At 38.0% G+C, this 22601-nt stretch overlaps 1 long non-coding RNA gene across 1 annotated transcript in view; it reads right to left on the reverse strand.

Annotated features, from left to right (window-relative positions):
- Positions 1–3519: 3519 nt before the first annotated feature.
- LOC132712122 (uncharacterized) overlaps positions 3520–22601 on the reverse strand; it is a 93040-nt gene continuing 73958 nt past the window's right edge. The window contains exons 2-3 of the long non-coding RNA XR_009622819.2: positions 5812–5893; positions 3520–3832 (exon numbers count right to left, since the gene is read on the reverse strand). This is a non-coding gene — a long non-coding RNA (uncharacterized LOC132712122). The remainder of the gene's footprint in view (positions 3833–5811; positions 5894–22601) is intronic.

Raw genomic sequence — 22601 nt, forward strand, 5'->3', positions numbered from 1 at the left:
TTTCATTTAGTTCTTGTAAATTTCCCAACCCCACTGCATTCAACTTGACTTTTACATCTCTCCTGACATACAGTGCTATATTATCACTTCCATCAAAGAAACTGAGCACAAGTACATTCTTTAAAAAAATAGCCTTTTTTGCTTCTTTGAGCAAACATTCATTGCTCACAACCAACCACATACTACCCACTTTCTACCACCCTTTGCATACATTCAAATGTCTTAGTTTGAGACATACATTCATGCATCTTAGTTGTTTTACCAGGGTATATAACATTTATCTACCAGCTCTTCTTTTTCACCATATATCTATACATTCACTCAATTTTCTCTGTCAAGTAAATTTTTTTTTCATTGATGCATTAATTTTTCAGTGTAATATTCACTGCCAATCTTGAGTTCTCAGCCAAGAACATGACACACATGTAGCCAACCCAGATCTAATGTCATCCTAAGCATTCATTAGACTTTCAGCGATGACACATCTCACATCTTGTCCCTGACTGAACTATTCACTAAGTATTCTTTATATTCTTTCTCATACATGCTCTGCTTCTATCATAGAACAACCTTATTGTATTCAAAAGCCAACCTTCAATTTCATATAAATGCATAATGACCCATAATTCACAAGACCCAAGCTTATTCATCTTATCATATACTTAGGTAAAGATAAATGTTTCCTCCGTCATATTCAATTCTAGGGAGTGGTGCTCATCTCCGATGCACAGCCGAAGAGCCAGCATTGTCCCAAGACACTTCCGTGGTCATATAGCCATCATGACTATACACTGAAAGCACATGGGACACAGTTACCTTCCCACTGAAGTGGTACCTATTTATCTATTTGCGTTTACATGTTTTCAAACTGCTAGGGTGGTAGGAGCTGGAGCAAGTAAAAGAAGCTCAACTCTGTCATATGGTACTTATATCTCAAACTGCCAATCTTAAGGTTGACAAACCCAGGGTCTTAATTGCTCAGCCATCACATCTCCATCATATAGTTACCATGCATAAATAAACATATTCTTATATCTTAACCAACATATTCCAAGAGCAGTCAACAAATGAATACTCTATAGGTTTTTTTTTTAATTTACCTTTTTACATTTCTTTTTGTATAGAGTAACATTAATGGCACTCTTCCAATTCATCAGAGATTAATACAGCCTTCACACACAAACACACACACAACAAGCCATGCAGCCACTCTTTAAATGAACAACATCCCTCTTTAAACATTTCTCCTACTACCTAAAGCTGATGCCTTACTATTTTTCAGCATACTTATATTCCTATATTCAAGACTTCCTTTCTATCTATCTATTTTCTTTGGACTTTTATAGCAATCTTATCTGATGTACTCTTTCACATAATACGGTCATCCCCACACAAATATCCTCTACAATTTTTCTTCTCTTCCGTTTCATCAGCACTCATCTCATTCTTTTTATTTTAAATTTCATTTACTTGCTGGAGGTGCATTCTCATCTCTTTTCAGCCACTGTTCCCCCCCCCTCACGAAAACCACTTTGCCTTTTCTTTGTCTCTTTTAGTTTTAACCATTTTTTGCTCTCTTTCCCCAAGTTCTTTGTACTATCTTTTGCACTATAAACCCATGATAAAATATTTTTTTCTCATTCTGCTCTTTTGCCATACTCATTTACTTTTCATGCACTTTTCCCTCTTCAACAATGAAAGGAAAAGCAGATTGCTGGGAAAATTTTTCCTACCAACGGTGCCATCACGATTCAAGGTCTACTCTTTTTGTACATGCATTGTGACATTAAACACATATACAAAAGGGACAGAACTTGCAATGCTCCACTGCCATTTCCATGGTCATTTTGACAAAACTTTGTGTTCCATGGACACCTCAGGTCTTTTGACCATAGGAAACTGCAGCTCCTTGTATTAATATTCAATCCACCGCAAAAATATTGGATCTTTTGAGTGGCCTTGTGATTTGATTGCTATTCCAAGCCTAGAGGCTCATTTCAGGATCCTCTTTTATAAAGATCAATTCTCTTTATTAGGGAGATTAATTAACTATTAGTGTTATAGGAGAACGGATCCAGCAGTTAAAAAGAAAAAAAAATCGCCATCCTGAAATCAAGGCACCTTTTTTTTCCAGATTGAGGAAAAAAATAATAATATCAAACATCGCTTTAATTTGAACTCACAAATGACAGTTTATTTTAAGAGAGTTTGCATAAAACAGGAAGTTAATTGTATTTCAACCTCACTCAAAGCTTGTCGATTGAGAGGATTGTTAAATTACTACAATAATAATGAGGCAGACTGGGTGAAGGAACTGCCTCCCGCAGTCAACCATGTTAATTACCTTGCAGCTGGGAGATCAATTTGCATATGTGCTCTTTGCATCCCGTCAGGTGTAAGAGAAACCACTGAACAGTTGCAGGAAATAATCTGACTCTCCAAAATGTATGGCTAAAAGGTAAGCTTTGCCACTACCACTCCACTCATTGTTCCCTTTAATTTGTTCTCGTCTTAACAGCCTCTGCTTCTGACTCCTGGAACCTTCACATTAGCAAACAGAATCTCATCAGAAGCTCCCATTCTCCTAATTAGATATCAAAGGGAGGTGAGCCTATAGCCTAGATGGTCAATGAGAAGCAAGACAATTACATTCAATGGCATTAAGATGTTTTTACAATGGACTTGGGTGGCTAATAAAATTGGAAGCTATTCAATGGTTATGTAGGATCTGCACACTGTTTGTTTGGTAAAGATTGCCTGGTTTTATACAATCTCTCTTTTTTTAGTGTCGTGCCTGTGCTGGGTTAGATGCAAAGAATATTCCATGGAAGCCTGATCTGAATATTCTTCATCCCTTAGTGAACGTCATCTCTAATGTAGATGGAACAAAGAAACAAATGGAGGCGGGGGGAGGGCGGGGAAATAAGTGTAACGCTCACTTGCTCCCATTGATGTTGAATCTTATTAATTGTTTTATATTATCTTATTCTTAGAGATGGGGTTTCAATCACATGTTCTTGACTGTAATCTTAATTATTTTTTTAACCTGCCCTTGCAGTGCTTTGTTTGAAACCACAAGTGAAGTTCTGCCTGTTTTTTTAAACAGTAACAGAGTTGGAAGGAACCTTGGAGGCAGTGGTGGGTTGGCCCCGGTTTGCACCGATATTAAATCCGGCAGGAGGCTCCGCCCATTGACCCTGACATCATCAAAATTCTTCTGCACACCCCTGCTTGGAAGTCATCTAGTCCAACCTCCTGCTCACGTAGGAGACCTGTACTAGGGATTCGAACCGCCGAACTGCCGACTTTTCTGATCGACAAGCTCAGTGTCTTGGCCACTGAGCCACCTAGAGGCATCTGCAGTGATGCTTCCAGGATAACATCGCCTTTTTGATAACTTCACACATTAAGAATGGTCACAACTGGTGGTGGGATTCTGGTTCGGTGATTGCGTGCTTTGTGCGTGCATGAACGCTCCAAGTGCATGTGCCTGTTGTGCGCTGCGTGCACGTGTGCAGTTTTACAAAAACTTACCTTCCGTGTTACTTCTGGGAAGTAACACAGCTGAGGAGCAGCAATCTGCTCTGCGCGAATCAGCTGAGAGGATATAGGTCAGTAAAGTGCAGAGGCAGGCGGGTGGGCCCACCTGATCATTGGAGCGAACCAGTTCCCACCCAGCTGAACATCGGAGCTACCAGTTCGCCTGAACTGGCCCAAACCGGTAGAATCCCACTCCTGTTCACAACATTGATGAAGCTATAGTTTTCTTTATTGGAAGTATTAAACTGCTTTCATTGCAGAAGGTTTTATGGTTGTTTTTGTCCATTGGCTTCTGGAAGGAAAAGAAATATAAAACAAATTATTGTTATTGCTGGTTATGGTAACTATATTGACAAGAACATCCTGGTCCTGTCCTAAAGTTTCTCATGGCTTCATTTGTCAAGAAGATAAAAAGTTAATCTGATCTCCCTCTGTTCCATGGAATGCTGAATGAATAGAATGATACTGCGTTAAGCAATTGAATGAACAGCCCTGATGTATTAATTAGAATAATTTTCTATTATGATTCTACCAGTGAAACTCTCATGAAAGTGATTACCATTGATGCATGTTTAATTTTGCTTTTGTCAGTGCTACTACCCTGTTACAATATCAATTGGTTGCTTTATTTTCAAAAGTGTGGAAATAAGTGTTCTTATGCTGCTTTGGAGTCAAAAGAGTATATGGTTGTGTGTTATATGAATCATATATTTTATTTGATTTAGCGATCCAGATACAACATTTAAATGAATATGTATGATGACAGAAGTAAATTAAACTGGCTAGGATGATTATATATTCTAAGATTTAAGGTAGGGATAAAATCTTTCATGGGGATTAAAAGGAAATGAAAGTGCCAAATTTTTTCCCCTGCTCATAACCAGTAGGTTTTAAATTTTTTTTTCTTTTTTCAAAATGTGAGAAGTAACGGTTCTAAAGATAGGCACTTTCATGTATGAATACAGTACATGGTTATTTGACAGCCACAGTGGGGTTATATTTTGGAGAATATTTTACACAGGGTTCTTAAGACTTCTGGAAATATTAAGGGGAATTGTCACAAAGGAATTGATCAGCTTGTTCCTTTATATCTTGCTTCAAACAAGCCAGAAAACTGTTTGTGAGGAGGGGTAGGGGAAACACAGCTATTCTTTCTGGCAATGTTCCATCAGGTTCCTGACAGAATCTTTATTGCTCTGTCTATCTTCCAGTGTTTTTTATTGTCAAATTCTAGAACACCCATCCAAGTCAAGAAAAAGGAAGACGTGGATGAAAACAAATTCTGCTCCAAAGCAATTATTTAAAAACATCATTGAAATAACAATTGAAATTAGGGTTTTCCTGTATTATGAGCAAATATAAAGAAATAATTTTCTTTCTTTTTCGTGTGGGGAAATAATCAATTACTTCCATATCCCTTTGAAGTTCTGGATTTGGTATAGAAATGATATTGCTTTATTATTAGGACAAAACATTAAAATTTCAAATAATAAATCATCTATATAAATCCATGCTTATTAATTAAATTCCTATCCTGCTTTTTTTAATCGAAGTTAAGTCCAAGATGACTGCCAGTTGTGGTTATTTCAAATGCACCTTTGATGCAGAAGAGACAGAGAAAAAAAGCCTACTAAGGAATTTAAAGCTGATGAAAAATGTGCTCTTTAAACAGAGTGAAAGTATATGGTTTGAAACATTGCCAGTATTTTGAGTTTACAACTGGTGCCACTAAAACTGTTGTATCATGAGAATTGTATGTCCTCTCTAACTGTTAGATACAAGGAACCAGAAAAAAGATGACCAGAGTGGTATGTTCAGAGGTGGTATTCAGCTGGTTCGCCTGAACTGGTAGCAGAAATTGTGGGTGGGCTCACCCACCCGCCCACCCGCCCCAGCTCTTTGCCATCCTATTTAGGCATGTTTTTGAGGCCGGGTGCATACGCGGAAGGCCGGGCGCATGTGTGGAAGGCAGGTGCATGCACAAACTGGGCATGTGCGCACACACAAAGCAAGCATGCGCGTGGGGTGAACTGGTAGTAGCATAATCCAAAACCCATTGCTGGGTATGTTTATTGTTGCTCACCTATAAGTAGGAATCTCAGCAAACTAAAACACTCACTACATAACTACTGGATAAACACGATGAAGTTTTAGGGAGAATCTCCCTTCAGCCACTTTCTCCCTATGAGCAACTTAAGGCTAGTCAGCCGTTTCACTTCTTCCCTCAACTCAGAGGCAAGTTTTACCATATCAGCTGGATGTCTTCATTACCTTGGCTGCAGCAGCATCTAAAGTTCCAAGCTCTTTCATAGGACAAGTCCGCAGAAGTAGCATGTCAACTTCTTCTCTAATCCTATTCAGGGGAAAGAGAAATGGCTTGAATCATGGCATATCATTTCAAGACAGATAGAATGGGATAGCAGTGAACACTTTATAACAGTTAATAAATATCACCAGGCTTAAGGTTGACTCAGCCTTCCATCTTTCCGAGTCCGATAAAATGAGGACCCAGATTGTTAGGGGCAATATGCTGACGCTGTAAACCGCTTAGAGAGAGCTGTAGAGCACTGTAAAGTGGTATATAAGTCTAATTGCTATTGCTATTTAATAAAAGACAAAACAGATGAAACAACACTATTCTTGTTCTCTATGTAGGCGAGAGATTCCCTGTTAACCAGAATTTCCTTATTTTTGACCTGATGGATTATATGGGTAAATAAAAACTGTAAGGAACAAGAACATTTTAAAAAATCATATTTTTATATTACCATAATAAAGTCATTATCAACATACAAAGTCATGAACCCCAAATTTCAGATAACTATGTTAATAATTTCATGTATATGCCAAATAAAATGAGACCTCCTAGATAATCCCTGTAGTTTCAAAAAGGATTCCAGATTTCTATTTAAAATTTTTGTTTTAAATTCAGTCCAGTCAAGCTGTCCTCCTGCTGATCCAGGATCATAGTTGAAGCCAAACTTTAATAAATTTAGTGGTTCATCTCATTCAGGAAATGTAGAGTTTCAGGAAATCTCATTCAGGAAATCTATGGTCCCACTTCTAGCATTTTTTTTTTCAGAAGGAAAATTTGAGACTAGAAGTTACTCAATATGGAAGTGTTGAGTTTGCCTGAGTTACTCATGGTCCTCTTCAGTATCTGTTTTACAGTGGACTTTTAAAGAAGAAATTTATCACTGTGTATGTCCACTTAGCTAACCTCCATTATTTTATAAGTATAGAGGAACAGGGGTCTAGCACATTCACCTCATCAAAGTGAAAAATATCTATTCTGCACAAGCAATCTTAAATCATCTGGACCTCTCTTAAGTATGGGTCACAAGGGAACACAGATCTGCTACTTTATCTGCAAAGTAAATAATGTTATCAATGAATTTCAAGCATTCATAGCTATGTTCCTCAAAATACTCCCCAAAATGAAAATAAATCCTTTTATTATTTATAAGCCAATAACACATTTTTAAAAATCTGCACCCAAATACATTCCTAAGCATTCAGCACAAAATAACAACAGTTAAAATCTCACAAGGAATGTCCTTGTTTTCTCAGGATAACATGGCAATATATTCCAATGGACTTAATGTTGTATTCTTCTGATTGCATCATGGAAAACTTGAAATATTGACAATAAAACTTAACAACAGTTTCAGATTTAATTTAAACTTTTGGTTTTAATTAGACAATAATTTAAACTACTCCTATAAAGTAAGAACATCATCAAAGTAAAAGAAAAACATGGAATCTTATTATTTTCCTCAGTTTCCATGTTAAATTATCACAAATAATGTTAACTATGACATCCTGCAGATGACGTGATTGTTGGATGTGTGGATGAGAATCAGGTTGATTTGTATAAATCATTGGATTTGCCAAATTAATCTGATTGGATGATTTGAATAAAATCAATCTAATTGATAAAATCAATCTAATTTGATTTGGATGTTGGAACTGAAATGGCCCAATTCACTTTTTCAATTTTTTTAAAAATCTGCACATTCTTAAATTATCCAAACTGTTCGCATTTATTTTAAGCTTTAAAGTACGGCTCTGTGATTTATCTTCCCAATTTGATTTGTAAAGTGGATTCAACTTGGAAATTAAATCACAGCTACAAATCTGATTTTCATAGAGTCCTAATAATTGATTCAGCTCTATAATATGTTTTTGACTTACATGAAATCTGCTGTTCTGTGCAGTTCCTCTCTGCAACTCTGATGACATTGGTGTGACTAATGCTATCAGTGCTACTAGACAAGCATTACAGAATAGCCATGCCAAATAACTCTGATGCATCCTCATTCACATGCACATCTTATTTAAATAGTAACAGTTGCGGATTTTAGGCTTAAAGCCAACCTTTCAAACATTCTATATTTAAAATTAATGATGGAGAATTATGTATAATGCCTTCATTTTCAGATATCTAGTCGTTAAAACTATTTATGTAAATAATTAACTATTTTGAAAATTATTTCGGTGACTCTCTTCCAAAAAGGAGTGTGTGTATTGGCGGGGAGGGGCAGAGAACATAGCAGAATTCTTAGTAAAGGATGAAATACTTCAACAAACACTGATTATAATGGGTTTTGAATGATTTTAATTAGAGGGTGAAATGCACTTTAGATGACTTTGTTGATCTTGGCAATTTCAAAGCTGGCTTTTAGTGTCTGTGTTTTTCCTAAAATTCTTGTTAAAGTATATTTTTAATTGTCCTACAAAATGCCTTTCCTGAGGCTTTAAAATGCCTCTTTGGCTTTAATTGCAAATTCGGCTTCAAAATAAACTGTTCAAATTATAGTTAGACATTGATACAACCCTCAATGGCAGGACATATTACACTGCAATAAAACTGCATGGTGCAGCCCTGTGTGAAGATATCCAACATAAACTTTTGATAAGGAGAAAAAAGTAAGAGAATCATAGGATGCATGTTTGCTGTTGCTTCCTTTTAAATGAACCTGCTCTCCCCCATCCCGAGAATTTTAAATACCTTTGAATAAAACCGAAAAGCAAATGATGAAAAGTGGGAGAACTACTTAGCTTGCATAATTATTATTTCAGGCCAATTGTCACAGAATTCTCTTAGTAACATCAATGCACTTTAGATCATTTTGCTGATCTTGGCAATTTCAAGATTATCTCTACATTCCTTTTTGGTCACAAAGATTGGGGATTTGTCCTGTTGAACCAATGTACTTTTTTCCCTTCATTTCATTAAGAAATAATGTTAAATCTTGGTTTAGCATTATGAGAGTGGGCTGAAAAATCCGTGGGCATGTGTTTTTAGTTCTACCATAGCACCGAGATCATTAATAACATTTAATTTTACATTTAAATCAGATAGAAAGTCCATACAGAGAGTGGTAAGGACAGCTGAGAAGATTATAGGAAGCTCACTTCCCGTTATTCAGGATCCTGCTTATAAGCACTATGTCCTTAGAACTCAAAACTGCACATGTGCGCGTGTAGAGCATGCTTTTGGCATGCACTGTGTATGCATGCATGCAGCGCATATTTGGCATGCACCACACATGCACGGGCAGTGAACCGGTGGCAATCTGCGGAGGATTTCACCACTGCTTCAGTCCATTTGTCTAACCCAATATTTCTCAACCTTCCCAAATTTAACATGCATGGACTTCAAATTCCAATATTTCCCAGCCAGGTTTGCTGTCTGGAGAATTCTGGGAGTTGAAGTCCACACATCTTAAGGTTGTCAAGTTTACGAAACACTGCTGTAACATATCATACTTATCTTGGCACCTTCATTATCCGTCTTTGCAAATTCGGTTAAGTATTCTTCCACTTCTTTATCTAAATCATAAACAAAAATAGAGAAGAATAAAGGATCCCTCTCAATATTTCTCTCTGATTTGATGGAGGACCATTGAGGAGCACTCTGTGAGTACAATTTCTGAGCCAGCTGTGTATCCACTTAACTGTGGATTGTCATGCGGCCCAGCTTGCAACAGTATTTTAGGAAAATGTAAATCTATCTAATGATGCTACTGCTCATGGACGCCTTTTGAGCACATAATTTACTCATACTATTTTAAGTACTCACATGATTACTATCACATTTTTGTGATCAAAATAGCTGCCAATGTATATGAGAAAATCTTCTCCTACTTGAATAGGTACAATACCGCTCCACACTATATGTACCTCCCACTTGTTTTCAGTTGTGTAGTATGTCTATGGCATGAAACATTTCAAATCTCTTTCTCCTAATATCTCCCCACAAATCTTCATCTCCTAATATCTCCCCACATATTAAGAAAATTATTGCTATCAGGTTCCATCATTATTGCCAAACAGATATCCAAGGCTTTTCCTTTTTGATAGAGTGTATTGAATTTACAGATTATGCTTATTTCTGCCCTGGAATCATTTTTATTCTTTTTCTTTTCTCAATTATCAAGGTTGACTTGCTTTCTGAGTAGTGTTGATAAGAATTAGTAAAGGGAACAGTATTATGTTGTAACAGCAAACATCTGTTTAAATATGCTGTTTGCAAAAAGGTGGAGGTGGAGGAGAAAAAATTGATATTTATAATTCATTTATTTATAGTGTCATTTTTAAAATAAATGTCCACTTTTATAAGACTATGGGCAGCTAACAAGATTAAAACATGACTGTAGTCCAGTTAAAACAAAACTTAAATGGGCATAGCAGAGAAATAAAATCATTTTTTTTCAATTACCCTAATGATTGAATAATCCAAACCCATCCTGTAGATGTCCCATCAATAAACATATTTCAGGAATGTAATAACCTATGTGTTTATTTTTCTGAGTTTTTTTAAAAAATATGTTATTGAAAGAGTACAGATTCTCTCCTGTAAGGATATAATGTACTGCAATATTTATTATTTAAGGGGAGTTAGAGTTTGCAGCAATCCAACCAGCACACAAGCAAATAATTCAAGCAGAATTCATTTATAGAAGAAACTTCTTTATATACAATAATATAAAGCATGATGCATGTATACAATACCCATGCAGCTCAAATTTTTTTACTACCGGTTCTGTGGGCATGGCTTATTTTGTGGGCGTGGCTTATGGGGAGGTAATGTGACTGGGTGGGTATGGCCAACTTTTTATTTTTACTTTAAAAAGCATTTTTTTCTACAATCTTAAGAGGTTGCAGAAAAAAATGCTTTTAGAAGCTTTTGACGATCAGGCAAGTCAGCTGGGATCGCCAGAGGCTTTTAAAGGGATTTTTTTTCCCTACAACCTCTTCGGCTGAAGAGGTTGCAGAAAAAAATGCTTTTAGAAGCCTCTGAGATCCCACCTGAGCCGTGCGATCATCAGAGGCTTTTTTAAAAAACTTTTAAAAGCATTTTTTCAGCCGAAGAGGTTGTAGAAAAAATGCTTTTAAAAGTAAAAAAAAAAAAAAAGCCTCTGATTAGGTGGGTGGGGTAAGCGAGCGGCGACCGGGCCGAGGACTGGTTCAGGGGCATGGCCAGCCAATGTCATTACCGGTTCTCTGAACTACTAAATTTTTTTACTACCAGTTCTTGCAAACCGGTGCGAACCAGGAGCAACCCATCACTGCCATTGGCTGACTTGTTGTTATGGCTATCCCAGATCATAATTTTTTATACACTGACAAGGGGCAATTCATGGGCCCTTATAACAATGAAATTCATCCAATTCATCAATTGACTGATCTTTGAGGTATCACAGGGCATTGCTGCATTTTTGCAGCAAATGTCTGTGTAGGACAAATGTCAGTGTAGGACCTACAACAGTTCCTTTAGTGACTATTCAAATTTACCACGGCACTAAAAAAACCTGACTTATCACTGTTTTTCACCCTCACAACCATTGCAGCATCCCCATGGTCACATGATAAAAATTCAGTTGCTTGGCAGTTGACTCATATTTAGGATGATTGCAGTGTCCCTGGGTCATGTGATCCCCTTTTGCGACCTCCTGGCATGCAAAGTCAATGAGGAATGTAGATTCATTTAACAACCATGTTACTAACTTAACAACTGCAGTGATTCACTTAACAACTGTGGCAAAAATGGTGATGATGACCGAGGGTGTGGCACGAAAGCAACACAGCCAGAGAACAGGTTTAACTCCCGTTTATTGCTCCAACTTTGCCCCCAAATATCCCCACGTTTACTACAAGCTCTCACATGCACCTTCTACAGCCTCTGGCTGCAAGTACTCCAGGAAGCAAGGTGAGCCAAAGAGTAACCAGGGCCAGCAGTCATAAAATGCAGCAAAATTCACTATCTCACTTAGCAATAGAAATTTGGCGCTCAATTGTGGTTGTATGTTGAGGGCTACCTGTACGTTCCATCAGATGTTATAAACATTATCAACAATTATTTAGTGCCATCTATCCCTGTAAGATACCATTAGTACATCAAAAATTATTATTTTTTTCTTTTATGACTGAATGCTACAGATTGGGAAAACTGAATTGGCTCTGGGAAAGTTTATATTATAAAATTCTTGTTAGCATTTGGCATGCCACAGGTCTGGATAAAGATGACGACAAACAAATCCTTCTGAAAAAGTTTGAGGAAAACTTTTTCCTTCTCTAAGTTGTTATTGTCAGCTTACTTATTGAAGACTGGTTGTCTATTCACTCAGTAAGCTGGGGAATTCTGGGAATTGAAGTCCATCCATCTTAAAATAATTCTCCAGAACCTGTCAGAACCTGCTGAATTTCACCCCTGATTTGGTACCACCTTTACTGGATTTACTGATACATGATAATCCTCAGCCATTATAAAGCTCAGTTCCATCCATCCATCCATCCATCCATCCATCCATCCATCCATCCACCCACCGCAGTTGTAGGGCCTTTAAAACAATTGCTGTGTGCACTTCACAAGAGCATTTCTTAGAAGTGGACTATATATACCACATCTAGACTATATACAACACATCTTGATTTAGAATATTGAAAAGAAGCTTGCTTAATAATTTATTTTTGCCTATTGTTTTAGGACTTTGGAAGTAATATTCCTTTACTAGATACCTAAAGTTTTTCTTTTATAGGAATTATGCTGGAAAGCAATTTTTGAACTGTAATTAATTTAAAACCATCTAAGCCTCGTGGGGGAGCCAGTTTAGTATATTGGCTAAAGAACCTGGGAGATCATGAATTCTAGTCCCACCTTAGGCACAAAACCTTGGGCCAGGCAGGCACTCTCTCAGTCCTAGGAAGTCGGCAATGGCAAACAACCTCCAAACAACCTTTCCAAGAACAATGACTCAAAGAGATGCGCATGTGCATGCATACACACGTGCATGCACACACACACACACACACACACACACACACACACACACACACACAGGTTTTCTGGATTTTGCTATACATACCAGAACAAGCCATGGTAGGAGGCCTGTGATCATATCTTTTATTTGTTCAATAGGGTGAACATGACTGAAAACCCTGTATACCAGAGCAACAATTTAAATGGAAAGGAATGCTCTCCCTAGTTGCTCCATAGAGCAAAATGTACAATTGGTCTTGTCTTTGAATCTATTTTTGTACAAGCTTAGTGTCCAAGTCCTTTCTTTTTGCTATGAGGACTGTAATTCAAAGTTTCCACAATACAATAAGATTAACTACACAATACACATAAGTGGAAGATTCCAAGACCTTCTGGCAGCTGGAGGTTGGTAAAAGTAGGTTCTGTCTCTCTGCAGCCTTTTCCACTTGTGAATTTGACCTACTACCATGGGATTGATCAGGGAAAAGTGAGATACATTTAACATGCTGGGCTATTCTTCTAAGTGTCACTTTGAGCTGCACTTTTCACATTACTAGGTATCACACTCTGTTAAATGCATTCTGTCAGGAAAAACGGTACTATTTACGTCATTTATCTTGAACACTGTTCTTTTTTCAGAGGCATAACCTTGAACTTTTGAGCCAAAACATACTATTCATGTACTTGTTTTGCATTGTTATTTTAATCCTTCTATCCTGGTGTTTTGGAGTTGTTGGTTTTTTGGGTACTGTTTGTCTTCTCAGGAAATATTTAACTTACTTGGTTAAAATTAGCTTTGTTATGTAGAAAGAGTGCTAGGCTACTGGAATTTTCCCCTATAAAGTTAACTTGATCTTGATCTTTATTGCTTAATATCTGCAACACAAACATAAATCTGCAGTTTTGTGACCCAGAGTGCAAGATGTCATTCAGCAACAGAAGCTGAAATAACCAAATGGAATTGTTTTTTCCTCTCAAGAATTTCTTTGGTTTGGAACGTCTTTATGTGGTATCTTATTGGTTTAATGCAACTTAGTAAACAAACTTTTTTGGGGGGGTGTATCTCTACATTGGAGTCTCTTTCTTTTCTATGTTGTATTTTTTTTTTGGGGGGGGTGTTGTGTGTCTCTCTGTGCATATAGTAAGAAAGTAGAATGCTGCATTACACCAATTAATTTAATTTAATTTAATATTTAAATTTATATACCGCCCTTCAGCATGTATTACACAGCTGCCAGAAGGCACTAGAATCTTCCACTTATGTATGTTGTTGTGTGACAAACTTGGTTTGCATAAAATTGGTTAGGCTGAGACTGGAGCAATTATTTCTGATCATTCATTTCCAGGGGTAGTCTTGCTATATCGCATTTACAAATTATTGGGGAATTGTTATTGCACCGCTATGGATTCCGGAGATTGAAATAAATGAATTTGCAAAAGTGATTTGCAATCATTAACTTCACACAGCTTGTTCTCTAGACACTTGTAACAGAATTAAAATTATGAGAATTCAGACTTTATGGTGTCCAGCGACTGAAGAATTGCCCAATTTGTCCAGTCTTTCTTGATAATGACAAAACTCCTCTCTTCATCAAATGAACTGGATAGATTCTTTGTGGTATTATTGTAGTTATTCTTTGCCCAGAAACTAATATTAAAGCAACACCCTTTAAAAGAAGTTGTTATGGACTGGTAAAATACTGCTTTTCCTTAGTTCTGTAATGACTCCTCCCACTATACAAGATTCTCCACACTAGTCAGTCTATCAGCTAGAATCATTGTGAACAACTTATTGTCATTACTCAATAATATTGGTTTATGGTTTTTTGTTAAACTCAAATCCTGTCCCTCTTTAGCTAATGGGTTAATGATACATTGACCTTATTCTAACGCTCTGGCATCTTTCCTTCCTGTAGGATAGAGTTCATCATGTTTTATAAAGGTTGTAAAAGATCATCCTCAGAACATTTATAATAATAACCTGCTAATCCATCTTTCTTATAGCTTCAGAAATTTCCCTTATTGTTATAGGTGTGATAGTTATTTATGTTCCTCTGTCTGTTACATACGGACGTACGCAGGAATTTACATAATCGCCGCAGATTGGTTGGAAGTCGCGGTAGGAAAAATGAAATGCTGTCAGTGGCCGGCCAGCAAGCTTGAGCGAGTTTAAAAGGTGAGCTGCGCCGGCTGCGCTGGCAGATCTGTACTTGGACCAGCTGAATAAAAATTAAGAAAGGGTCCTAGAGTCCATCTCTTCTTTCCCGCACTCCAAACTTAACACTGGCAATGAAGGAAGACTGAGGACAAAGGACTGACCATCGCCACGTGGCACCACGGCCATCACACAGCAAGACCTTCGCATTGGCCAACCCGACCATGGCTGCCAACCTGTCGCAAGCACCCGCAGTTTTCAATCTGAAATCGGAAGAGTGGCATACGTATATGTACCATTTTAGGATGTACATGGAGGCAAATAACTATCAGGATCTCCCCGACAATCGTAAGCGAGCTCTATTCCTAATGTACTGCGGGGCCAAGGTATTTAAGATGGCCTAGACCCTCGTGTCGCCAGCCGACATAGAGTCCATCTCATGGACAACCCTGCAGAACACACTTCACGATCATTATGCACCAGCAGCAACCCCCATGGTCAGCCGGAACAAATTCTATCACTGGTGCCAGCGAGAAGGAGAAACCATCAATGAGTTCATGGCCAGTTTAAGGGAAATTGCAGCCAAATATGAGTTCATCAACCCTAAGGAGATGATGAAATATTGCATCAGAATGAGAGACCTGAATCTCCAAAAGAAGTTGCTCGTGAAGCGGGGAGCAACTTTTAAAGATGCTGTGGAAGAGGCCTGAGCCACAGAATCCTCCGATAACTCCGCCGCTGACATCCGCAGGAATAGTGGAGTTCACTTTGCCCAGCAAGAAAGTGAGGACCTGGCTGAGTGCACCGAAGATGAGGACGAGGGAGACCTAGGAGAGGCAGTCCATCAAGTCCACCAAGACCAATGGGTAAGCCCCCGAGACATTGATCACAAGGTTCCCCGCTGTGCAGGGTGCATGGGGTTTCACTCTCGAGCGGCATGCAGATTCAAAGAAGCCATCTGTATACATTGCCAAAGGAAAGGGCATATCGCAGAAGCGTGCAGAGCCACCCAACCCATCCCTGCCCAACCAAGACCACGAGGGGAAACCCGAAGACTAGGGAGACCAAGGGACAAACGAAGGGATGAAAGGTTTCTGGAGCAGAGAGGCATAAACCAAACCACCGTAGGACACTCTGACGCATGCGATGGGGATAAATTCCATGCAACCGTCAACATAGAAGGAAGCGATTGCAACATGGAACTGGACACCAGATCATTCTTCACCAGCATTTCCTGGGCCACCCTGAAGACTCAACCCCATATTTCCCTGGAAAAAGCTGAAACCACAGCAAATCCAATTGAATGACTATCAGGGCAACGCGATCAGCATCCTGGGGAGAGCAGAGAATTTAACACTGTTATTCTCGGTAAATTTTGTTTCTTTTTAAATAAATGTTTTTAAATCAAAACAGCTCTGGTAATATATATTTGTGAGAATTTTAAGTAAAACTAACTAATTTTCTGCAATTAAGTCAACCACACCAAAACATTCAGATTTAAAAATGGCTCCTATCATATTTGTTGACAAGCTCTCTTTGAATGTTTCCCAGCAATATCTTTGCTGACTGGAGCTCAGAGTAGAAAGAACTTTAAGGTTTCCACGTGTCTCAGAAATTTAATCTTAGTCTGCTAAATTTTCAAAAGAAGGATTTAAGAAGAAATAATTGGATCACCTTTTTTTATTTAAAAAAGGAGGAAATATAAAGTTGGAACCTTTTTTTTTTAAAAAAAATGGTTTTTTGTTCATTGTGAACTGATGTCCACCCCACTTTTTTTAAAAAATGTAGAATTCCATTTCACTTTTTTCAGAGGTAGCCTTAGTTTCACATTCTACATTATTAAATATTATAGCAAAACCTTTTCCCCCTTTCATTTCTTAGATGCAATTCTGAGTGCCCTTTTGCAATCCTGCATGAAAAGCAAAGAAATATTTTCCCTTTTAATGTCATATGAGAGGATATTTGGTAAATATGCTTCCATATAAAACAACTGCATCATTGTGAGTTAAAAAAAAATGAAGCTGAATATTCATCCCAACTCAATTTGGCTTTGCTTTGGCATTTTTAAGCATGCCTAATCTCTTGTGATAAGGGTATATTTGAATTGAAATAAGAAATGGAAGTATATCAGATGAGGGTAATAGAAAGTGAGAATATAAGTTACTATTTACTAAATCTGTTTTGAAGATTCTTATTGTCAACAGTCATTGACTTGGAAATGGTAAAATGGGAAAGTACCTCCAGAGTTTTATCAGATACCAGTTGAAGAAAGAAAGGCTTATTTCTATTCATAAGTTGGTTTTGGAAGAATGAGGGAAAGGAAGAGGGAAGACTGTTTAAACACAAATTTGAGAGGATAACATGAAGAAAAGGTTGATGAAGACTAGTTTGAACAGAGTTCATATGTGGCATATTTTCCTTTTCTCTAAGATTGAGAGGGGATTATGCTGTTAATGGTTTGAAATGAAATACCTATCCTTTACAAATTTTTTGATAATCCATAACCCATTGGGCCATCCTTTTAGAGATATTTCCTTAGCTAATCAGAGAAACTGAATGACCACAGGCAGGCAAAAGAAGAAGGAAAAAAAATACTGGAAATGGGAGTGACTCTCAACTTCCTGCTGGCTTCCCCATTGACCTTGCTTGTGGGAACAGGCAGGGAGCAACAGAAATTACTCCTTCATATCATCCCCAACTGACCATGAAACTACCTGCCTCTTTGGGGAAGAGAGAACAAAGGAAGTCATAGCCAGTGGTAAAATTCAATTTTTTTTACTGCCGGTCCTGTGGGTGTGGCTTGGTAGGCGTGGTGTGGCCTGGTGGGCATGGCTTGGTGGGCATGGCAGGTGAAGGATACTGCAAAATCCCCATTCCCACCCCACTCTGGGACCAGCCAGAGGTGGTATTTGCCAGTTCTCCAAACTACTCAAAATTTCTGCTACCGGTTCTCCAGAACTTGTCAGAATCTGCTGGATTTCACCCCTGGCATAGACCATGAGGAAAACTTCACTTCTATTGGCAGCTTGGCATGTCCTTAAGGGCCCCCTTCCTCTAGGAAAGAAGAAAACTCACCCATCAACCTTTAATGCCCCCAGTTAGCCCTATTCCACCAGCAGGAATGGCAGTGGGAAGTGAGGGAAGAGTTCTTCCCTCATTGCCGACTGCCATTAAGAGATTTCAAATTTTAGCCTTCACTCCAAAACAGTCAATTGCTGCTTTCCTATTGGACCTTGATGCCAGCCAATTATGTGTAGTGACCCGAGGGAGGTGGAAAAGAGGGTGGCGACATGGTTATCCCATCTTCCCTTGAGCCACATATCTTACAGGTTCTGGGAAGTGTATTTGAAAATCATGGTGGTGGTCACAAATTCCCCAAATTTCATTCCCACAGGAATTGTGAGTCCTCACATTCTAAAAGTTAACCCATTTGAATTAACTTGGTTCAATCAATGGTGCCTTCAACCTTTCAATTTTCCCCAATTGAAGGTTATATATAAACAGACATGAAAATTTTAGTAGTATATTTCTTTTTCTTCCCTTAATTTCCTATTTTTATTTTTCTTTGTATTTTACACATTGATAAAACAATAAAAGTTACATAACAATAAATAAATAAATAAACAAACCAGAGAGTTTTAGTAGTACACACATAGATACATAAGAATGGGAAGAACGGGACAAACTTAATAAATATGTCTCCTCAGGTATTAGTCATGAGAAAAGGAATTGAGAAAAGAATTGAGAAATTAGCTGAATTTTGCAGTACTGAGTAAATTTTGCCCTTCTACTTCCCTGTGTTCTCATGAGTATTTATAAAACTAATTTGCAATCACTCTATTCCAGTGTTATGTGCTTCTGAATGACAGTCTTTTACTTGCCTGGTACCATTTTTAAATGGCTGAAATCTTACTGATGTATTAATTGTCAAATGTATAACTACATACTCCTGGCAAATCTTCACTCTGTCCCTGAAAATCATATTTAATTTTGCAGATGCCATCTAGAGATATTATTATAGGAAAGATGTTACTTATGAGAAAGCTTGTTTTTACCCCAAACTGAACATATGTGTATTATGGGAAATAAAGGTAAAATTCTTGTCAAATATTAAGTTCCTCTTTGTTTGAGGTCAGAGTTGAATTCAAGTTGATCTTAGTCAGGTCACCTCTTATATTATTGCCTTCTCCTAGATGAGCAACACATGGTGTCAACATGAGGCTAAATGTCAGTGCAGCAGTGATGACACACTAGAGACCTAGCCTGGCCAAGCCAACAATAACAAGAACTTCTGCTAGGTTGCTGAAAGAGGAAAGTGTCAGTATTGCTGCATAGTGAAACCATGGAGAATTAACATAAGGCCAACGACAACATTACTAAGTAGTCATTAGATAATAGTACCCTTTTGGTGTTAACTGAATAATGACAGCTTCCACAACATTTTGTTTTTAAAACATGGATGATCTGGGGCTATTATTAGAAATGAAGCTTGTAATAGACCAATGCTTGTCACTTTCGACAAAGATTTATGTTACTTATTTATTAAATTTATAATATGATCCAAGCAGTGGTGGGATTCAATATTTTTAACAACCGGTTCTGTGGGCGTGGCTTAGTTGGGGGCGTGGCTAGCTGGTCATGTGACCGGGTGGGCATGGCTATGTGCATAGGGACTACTCAGAGAGCTGAAAAAAGTCATTTCTGACTGGTCCTCGCACTTATGACCATCCTCACATTTATGCCCATTGTGGCATTCTTAACAACCGTGTCAGTCATTTCACCACTACTTCTCTTCACCATGGTGACAAGATAGGGCGTAAAACGTAAAATGTGAGGACAGTCGTAAGTTCAAGGACTGGTCAAAAGTGCGAGGACTGGTCAAAAATAACTTTTTCAGCCCTCTGAGTAATCCATATGCACAAAAGGATACAGCAATAGAGAGGGATGAAGCAAGGAGAAGAGAGATGGAAGAAAGGAGAGACAGGGAAGGAAGAGAAGGGAGGAAGGGAAGGGAAATTAGAGTAAGAGTGAGGGTAAGAGAGGGAGGAAGAGAGGAGGAGAAGAAGAGGGGGGAAGAGAAAGTAAGAAGGAAAGAAAAGAGAGAGGTGGTAGGTTTGAGGAGAAAGATTGCTGTACAGTAAAAAAGATGAAATGGAAGAAAGGCAACCCCAAACAAATATAAAGATATTAAGATAAAGAATGAATTGTTAAACTTTAAAGAATAAAAGAGAATAAATATGAATAAATAGCAGTAATTAGAAACACACATACAAACATACAATGTATTTTCTTTGAACAGAGTATTTGGCCAGTTCACAAATTTAAACAGTGTTTAGTCATTTCAATTAAATTTACAATTTCTATATTTCCTTTTTGCCATATTTATTCCTTATCTATTTTTTTAAAAAAAACAATATTACCCTTCATCCTCATCTCTAATCTTAATCAAATTCAATTTTTCCCTTCTATTCTATATTATATCCCTTCCCATTGTCATCTATTTTTATATCCATCCTCACATTGGTTAATTATGTAATATTACAGTTGTTTAATATAAATTCAACATTTTAATAGAAATCAATTAGTTATATAACTATCTTTTTTGTATATTAATCAATCTGAACATGAATATTCCAATTATTTCCATGCAATCCAATTTCTTACAAATCAATTAATTATATTTACCAATAATAATAAACCAAATAATTTCCCCCATATATTCCTCCAAACCACAATTTAACCATTTCTGCTTTCAACACAATATACAATTAATAGTATCTCAATAATTACAATTCCCTATTTAAATAGAGCTTTTTTTCTTTTGTGTTTTAAAATCTTGAACTCTCCTCTTTTTCCCTAAAGAGGAACTACTTTCCACTAAAGGTAGTTTGCACCTACCTTTTTTGGTGAGGAAAAAGAAAAGAAATCTGCCTGCCTAATTTTCCAACGTTGCAGCAACAGTAAAGCAGGCTTTTACTTTCAGTTTCGTTTTTCAGCATAGATAGGGGAAAAAAAATCTGCACTCTTTGCAAGCAAGCAGCAGAGCCCTGAGCAAAACAGCTGAGAGCAAATCAGCTGAGAGTCGGGAGGCCGATAGAATCAAGGGCTAATTAGCCTATGCTGAAGCTCCGCGGGCCAATAAAATTACAAAAAAACACCGAACCGTTTGTTAAATTGCTGGCTCGCCCGCCCCTTGCCCACCACTATTTATTGGCAATAAATAGTGGTGCAGAGGGGCGGGGCAAGGGGCGGGGTGATCCAGCAATTTAACAAAGGGTTCGGCCGAACCCCCTAGAACCGGCAGAATCCCACCACTGGATCCAAGATGATGTGGTACAGAGCAAGAAAGCAAACAAAAAGATCAATTGGCTTCAAGCAAGAAAGATCAATTGGCTGCCATAAATAAGAGGATGCACATAAAATGGCATTCTGCTTGAGAGTGGCTGGAGCAGCTGCTCCTGAAGTTTGTAACACCTTTCCATTTATGGATAAAGATAGAAGTAAGTTTAAACTCCTATGGAAGAAATATGACTCCACTTGTGCACTATGAAAGATTTGTTTCAAATCATGCCCACAAGAAAACATTTGTGAGGATTGAAGAATTTATAGCAGATCTGAAACTAAGGTATAAAGTCTTGCAACTTTGCTATGTCAGCTGAATCTTTGATCAAAGATCAAATTGTGTGGGACATAAGAAAATGGGGAATACAGAATGCTTGCTTAGAAAGGTTGAACTGATGCCTAGAAAACACTGATACCTGCAAAGTAACAGAAATCACTCAATCACAACTGAAAATTGTAGGACTCAGCAGTGATAATAGATTGGCATTGCTGTCATCCATGATAAAGGCCTATAGAAAGGAAGGAGTTAGAAACATGGTTTTGATTCTAACAAAAGAACCAGCATGCAAGAAAGCTTGCAGATGAGGCAAATCATACAGCCAATATGATATCAAGCATGGTTACAAACATTCTATAGCAGTGATGGCGAACCTTTTCAGCAGTGAGTGCCCAAACCGGAACATGTGTGCATGTGTATGCATGTGTGTGCATGTGTGTGCATGTGCGCGCGCCAGAGTACTGGAAACCTGAAGACCAGCTGGCTGGCGCATGCATGCCTGTTTTTTGGCCACTTTTTGGCTATTTTCAGGCTGATTTTCAGGCCGTTTTCAGGCCATTTTTGGGCTGATTTTGGCCCAAAAAACGGCCCGAAAACACCCCAAAAATTGGGTTGTTTTCAGGCCTGGAAAATGGCCTGAAAAAGGCCCAGAAATGGTCCAAAAACTGGCCTGATTTTAGGCTGTTTTCAGGCCATTTTCCAGCACTCCAGTGCCCGTGAAGACCAGCTGGCCAGCACCAGAAACCAGAAGAGCAGCTGGCAACGGCACATGTGCCCACAGAGAGGACTCTCTGTGCCACCTCTGTCACATGTGCCATAGGTTCACCGTCACGGTTCTATAGCATATGGCCAGAAATGTCACAACTATGAAAAGTATAATTACAATTTTTTCCATGAACATAATGGATCATGGCTACATATCCTGTTGCATACATATCATGTATATTTACTCTCAGTTAACAAGATTATACTGAAATTTTAAAAGTTTGTAGTGGAAATCAATCGTAACACCCTGATCACCA

The sequence above is a fragment of the Pantherophis guttatus genome, chromosome 1 (genome assembly GCF_059756535.1).
Source record: "Pantherophis guttatus breed Tessera chromosome 1, ASM5975653v1, whole genome shotgun sequence".
NCBI classification, from domain to species: Eukaryota; Metazoa; Chordata; class Lepidosauria; order Squamata; family Colubridae; genus Pantherophis; species Pantherophis guttatus.